Below are 6,788 nucleotides of genomic sequence, written 5' to 3' on the forward strand. Positions count from 1 at the left end.
AGGGTGTGAGATATGGATCCTCTTTCATTCTTTTGCATATGGATATCCAGTTCTCTAGGCACCATTTATTGAAGAGACTGTTCTGCCCCAGGTGAGTTGGCTTGACTGACTTATCAAAGATCAATTGTCCATAGACGAGAGGGTCTATATCTGAACACTCTGTTCGATTCCATTGGTCAGTATATCTATCTTCATGCCAGTAAATACGCCTTAAAATCAGGTAGTGTGAGACCTCCGACTTCATTTTTTTCACTCAGGATACTTTTAGCTATTTGGGGCACCCTGCCCTTCCAGATAAATATGGTTATTGTTTTTTTTATTTCTGAAAAGTAAGTTTTGGGGATTTTAATTGGTATTGTATTGAATCTGTAAGTCAATTTAGGTAGAATTAACATCTTAACTGTATTTAGTCTTCCAGTCCATGAACACGGTATGCCCTTCCATTTATTTAGGTCTTCTGTGATTTCTTTTAATAATTTTTTGTAGTTTTCTTTGTATAGGTACTTTGTCTCTATAGTTAAATTTATTCCTAAATATTTTATTCTTTTGGTTGCAATTGTAAATGAAATTTTTTTCTTGATTTCCCCCTCATATTGTTCATTACTAGTGTATAGAAACACTACAGATTTTTGAGTGTTGATCTTGCAACCTGCCACTTTGCTGTACTCATTTATTAGCTCTAGTAGTTTTGCTGTGGATTTTTCAGGGTTTTTGACATAAAATATCATATCATCTGCAAACAGTGAGAGTTTTACTTCTTTCTTTCCAATTTTGATGCCTTGTATTTCTTTTTCTTGTCTAATTGCTCTGGCTAGAAATTCTAACACAATGTTGAGTAAAAGTGGTGATAGTGGACATCCTTGTCTTGTTCCTCATCTTTGGGGAAAGTTTTCAGTTTTTCCCTATTGAGGATGATGCTAACTGTGGGTTTTTTGTATATTCCCTTTATCAATTTGAGGAAGTTCCCTTCTATTTCTATCCTTTGAAGAGTTTTCAACAGGAAAGGATGTTGAATTTTGTCAAATGCCTTATCTGCATCAATGGAGATGATCATGTGGTTTTTCTGTTTTGATTTGTTGATATGGTGTATTACATTAATTGATTTTCTTATGTTGAACCATCCTTGCATACCTGGGATGAATCCTACTTGGTCATGGTGTATAATTCTTTTAATGTGCTGCTGGATTTGATTTACTAGAATTTTCTTTAGATTTTTGCATCTATATTCATGAGAGAGATTGGCCTGTAGTTTTCTTTTATGTAATATCTTTATCTGGCTTTGGAATGAAGGTGATGTTGGCTTCATAGAATGAGTTAGATAGCTTTCCCTCCTCTTCAATTTTTTTTGAAGAATTTGAGCAGGATTGGTACTAATTCTTTATTGAATGTTTGGTAGAATTCACATGTGAAGCCATCTGGTCCTCAGCTTTTTTGGGGAGAGCTTCTTAATGACTGATTCAATTTCTTTGCTTGTGATTGGTTTGTTGAGGTCGTCTATTTCTTCTCGGGTCAATGTTGGTTGTTCATGCCTTTCTAGAAAGTTGTCCATTTCATCTTACATTGTCGAATTTATTAGCATAAAGTTGTTCATAGTATCCTCTCATTAATTCCTTCATTTCTGTGGGGTCAGTGGTTATGTCTCCCATTCTATTTCTGATTTTATTTATTTGCATCCTCTCTATTCTTCTTTTTGTCAACCTCGCTAAGGGTCCATCAATTTATTGATTTTCTCATAGAATGAACTTCTGATTTTGTTGATTTTCGCAATTGTTTTCATATCCTCAATTTCATTTATTTCTGCTCTACTCTTCATTATTTCTTTCCTTTTGCTTGCTTTGGGGTTAGTTTGCTGTTGTTTCTCCAGTTCTTCCAAGTGGACAGTTAATTCCTCAATTTTTGCCCTTCTTTTTTGATATTGGCATTTAGGTCAATAAATTTCCCTCTTAGCACTGCCTTTGCTGCATCCTGTAAATTTTGATACATTGTGTTTTCATTTTCATTTGTCTCAAGATATTTACTGTTTTCTCTTGTAATTTCTTCCTTGACCCACTGGTTGTTTAAGAGTATGTTGTTGAGCCTCCACATATTTGTGAGTTTTTTGGCACTCTGCCTATTATTGATTTCCTATCATTCCTTTATGATCTGAGAAAGTGTTTTATATGATTTCAACCTTTTTAAATTTATTGAGACTTGCTTTGTGACCCAGTATATGGTCTATCCTTGAGAATGATCTGTGAGCACTTGAGTAAAAGGTGTATCCTGCTGTTGTGGGGTGTAATGTTCTATAAATGTCTGTTGAGTCTAGCTCCTTCATTGTATTATTCAAATTCTCTGTTACTTTATTGATCCTCTGTCTAGATGTTCTGTCCATTGATGAGAATGGAGAATTGAAGTCTCCAACTAGTATGGTAGATGTGTCTATTTCTCTTTTCAGTGTTTGCCTCATATATTTTGGAGCACTCTTGCTTGGTGCATAAATATTTATGATTGTTATGTCTTCTTGTTGAATTGTTCCTTTTATTAATGCGTAGTGTCCTTCTTTGTCTCTTTTAACTGTTTTAATTTGAGGTCTAATTTGTTGGATATTAGTATAGCTACTCCTGCTCTTTTCTGATTATTATTTGCATGAAATATCTTTTCCCAACCTTTCACTTTCAACCTATGTTTATCCTTGGGTCTAAGATGTGTTTCCTGTAGGCAGCATATAGATGGATCCTGTTTTTTAATCCATTCTGCCAGTCTATGTCTTTTGATTGGGAAGTTTAATCCATTAATATTTAGTGTTATTACTGTATGAGTAGTACTTTCTTCTACCATTTTGCCTTCTGTATTTTATATGTCATATCTAATTTTTCTTCTTTTTACCTTTACTGATAGTCTTCATTTCTACACTCTTCTCCACACCTCTCTCTCCTGTCTTTTCATATCTGCCTCTAGTGCTCCCTTTATTATTTCTTGTAGAGCCCGTCTCTTGGTCACAAATTCTCTCAGTGATTTTTTTTGTCTGAAAACATTTTAATTTCCCCCTCATTTTTGAAGGACAATTTTGCTGGATATAGAATTCTTGGTTGGCAGTTTTTCTCTTTTAGTAATATAAATATATCATGCCACTGTCTTCTCGCCTCCATGGTTTCTGCTGAGAAATCTATGCATAGTCTTATTGGGCTTCCCTTATATTTGATGGATTGCTTTTCTCTTGCTGCTTTCAAGATTCTCTCTTTACCTTTGACATTCTGATTAGTTGGGGTCTTGGAGTACGTCTATTTGTATCTATTCTCTTTGGGGTCCGATGCACTTCTTGGATCTGTAATTTTAAGTCTTTCATATGAGTTGGGAAATTTTCAGTGATAATTTCCTCCATTAGTTTTTCTCCTCCATTTCCCTTCTCTTCTCCTTCTGGAATACCCACAACACGTATATTCATGTGCTTCATGTTGTCATTCAATTCCCTGAGTCTCTGCTCATATTTTTCCATTCTTTTCCCTGTATTTTCTTTTGCTTGTAAGATTTCAGATGTTCTGTCCTCCAGTTCACTAATCTTATCTTCTGCCTCTTGAAATCTGACATTGTAGGTTTCCATTGTTTTTTTCATCTCTTCTTCTGTGCCTTTCATTCCCATAAGTTCTGTGATTTGTTTTTTCAGACTTTTGATTTCTTCTTTTTGTTCGTTCCTTGCCTTCTTTATATCCTTCTTCAACTCATTGATTTGATTTTTGATGAGGTGTTCCATGTCTGTTCAAACATTCTGAATTAATTGTTTCAACTCCTGTATCTCTCATTTGAATTGTTGGTTTGTTCCTTTGACTGGGACATATCTTCCGTTTTCCTAGTGTGATTCATTATTTTTTGCTGGCATCTTGGCATTTAATTACTATAATTAGTTTATTCTGGAGATTGTTTTCACTTCTTTTACCTAGGATTTTCTTGCTGGATGAATTTGTTGTCTATCTGTTCTTTGACATTCAGTTCAGCTTTTTCTGGACTTCTAGCTTAGGTTTTGTTTAACAGAGGAGAATTTTTCAGTTCTTGTTTTATTGTTTCTTGCCCTGCCTGTATGTTGCTGCCCCCCTCTCCTTAGGAGGTCTACTTAGATATTATAGACTCCAGCCAGATTTTTCCAAGACCAAACTGACCTCCTGTGAGGAGGAAAGGGTCACCTGCATCAGTTTTCCCTGAGAGTGAGACCCAGCAGGTTGACAGACTTCCCTGTGAAGTCTCTGGAGTCTGTTTATTTCTCTCCTGCCCAGTATGTGGCACTTTTCTTCCTGTGGGTTCAACCAGCATAAGGTGATGTGGTACCTTTAACTTCAGCAGACTCTCCCTGCTGGGGGTATGGTGGAGACAGAGGAGAGGTTGTAGGTTGGCTTTCATCACTTCAATTTTCCAAACCCTGGTGTCTTATTTCCTTGAGGGAGGGAATCCACCTGAGCTATTCCCCACCCCTCTCCTGGGGAAGTCACATGCTCTAGAGAAGCTCTCTGAGAAGCTTGTTTCTGCCTATGCCTGGGGCAGTTGCAACCTTAGAAGTCCTGCTGCTGTATCCAAAGGCAGTCCAGCCTTTGTAGAAACACAGCCACAAAAAAGAGAGAGAGAGAGAGAGAGAAATCCTTCTCAGAGCAGGACCCTTGTTCCTCAGGTTTGCGAATCAAAAGCCTAAGTTGGTATGTTGTTTTGTGTACCTTCAGATCCTATATTTCCCCTACTTTCCTTTAGGGCCCAGACCCTTTCGGGTATTATGTGCTATTTGATCCAAAAACCCTCTGTTTCTTTTTTTCTTTTTTCTTTTTCTGTCAGCCCTGCCCCCCTCGACACCAGGGCAAAAATCAGCAACCTCCCCTTTGACGAGGTTCAGCTGAGCTGGGTGCCTACTTTTAGTAGTCAGATTTTGTGAATTAATTCCACAATTGGAGCTTAGTTGTGCTCAGCCCCTGCTGCTGGTAAAGTCTCTTTCCTTTCCCCTCTGGGAAACAGCCTGTGGGGGTGGGGCACTGGTCACCATGGCTTGGGGAACTCATGGTTCTGGGTTGGCTCACAGCTTGTCCAGGTGATCCAGACTGGGGTATGTTGTGTGTCCAGTCACTGACCTGGCCCCAGCAGTTGTTCTGTACTGTTCCTGGCTATTTAGTAGCTGTTCTGGAGGACTAACTAAATCCCACACCTTGTTACGCTGCCATCTTTGTACTCTCTTCTCCCTCAGTTTGAAGGACAGTTTGGCTAGGTACAGAATTTTTGGCTGGAATTCTTTCTCTTTCCAGGTCTTGAATATGTCATACCACTGTCTTCTCACCTCCAGGGTGCTAGTTGAGTCGTTTGAACTCAACTATTTGGTTTATTTTGTTTCCCTTCTATGTAGTAGATTGTTTTTGTCTTGCCACTTCCAGGATTTTCTGCTACTGTTCAATATATGATAGATTGATTAGTATGTGTCTTGGGGAAGACCTATTTGGGTTTATTCATTTGGAGTTCATTGGGCTTCTTTGACTTGTATATTTAGTCCTTTATGCGGGTTGGGAAGTTTTCCCCCACTATATCCTCAACTACTCTTTCTAGCCCTTTATTCCTCTTTTCTCCTTCTGGGACACCAATAATTCTTATATTTGTGTGCTTTGTTTAGTCTATCATTTCCCTGAGATCCAATTCAATTTTTTCTATCTTTTTTTGCCATTTGCTGTTTTGAGTCTTTGAAATCAGTTATCCTGCCCTCTATATCAGTTATTCCTTCTTTAGTCTCTTCATATCTGGTGTTGTGTGTCTCTAGTATGTTTTTATTTGGTCAACAGAGTCTTTAATCTCTGTAATATCTGCTATTTTTCTTTTTATTCTTTCAAATTCCTCTTTATGCTCTTCTACTTCTTCTTGATCTCTTTTATTTTATTTTCCATCCCACTTATTTTATTAAGTAAGTTGTATGAGCATTTTTGATTAGTTGTCCCAAGGTCTGTGTCTCCTCTGGTGTTTTAATTTGGTCATTAGGCAGGGCTATATTTGCTGTATTGTGATATGCTTTGCGATCTTCTGCTGTCTTCATGGCATGTAAATATCTTGATTGATTTACTTTTGGAGTTGATTTCTTTCAGTAGTCCAAGGCCTTGTGTTTGCTGGATGGTTGTACAGCAGGGGGCAGGATTCAGGGTGGGGCACTGAGTGTGGTGATTTTTTCAAGGCAGGTATAGGTGCAGGTTGAGAATGTTATGCTGATGCCTGTGAATGTGGGCACCTAGCAGTCAGGGTGGATGTAGCTGTGTGGGTGGACTGGTCTGGCAAGTGTTACCCTTGCTTGTGCTCATCTAAGGCATCGGGCCCTTTGTGCACATGCATGGAACTGTAGGAGCAAATCAGTCTTATGCCTTTGTGGATTGGGGGCAGATGTGACCCAGTGTACAGGTCAGCACTTTCTCAGAGCTGGGAAGTGTGTCTGAAGGTTGTGTGCATGCATGGCTCTAGGAGTACTGTAAAGTGTGGTTCCCAGAGCCGAATGACGTGACTGGGGGCCTGTGTGCATGTGTGGGCCTAGGAGTGCCATAAACTGATGTGCAGAGCTCAGGAGGGGTTGGATGGATAAGACTGTGTGACACTATATGCAGGGGGGCAGGGTAGCCTGGGTATGGAGGTTAGTGCTCGCAGCCTTTATGTGCTAACAACAACCTGCAGGGAACAGGGAGGGAGAGGTAGTGCTTGGCAATAGTGCAGGAGAGGTGGGTTCGGCTGCACTTGGGGTGAGGTTGTGGGGCAGGTACGTGCACTTGAGGGCTGGTGGGTTGGGGATGCTTGGAGCATGGGGAATGGAA

This window comes from Tamandua tetradactyla, chromosome 26 (assembly GCF_023851605.1).
Source record: "Tamandua tetradactyla isolate mTamTet1 chromosome 26, mTamTet1.pri, whole genome shotgun sequence".
NCBI classification, from domain to species: domain Eukaryota; kingdom Metazoa; phylum Chordata; class Mammalia; order Pilosa; family Myrmecophagidae; genus Tamandua; species Tamandua tetradactyla.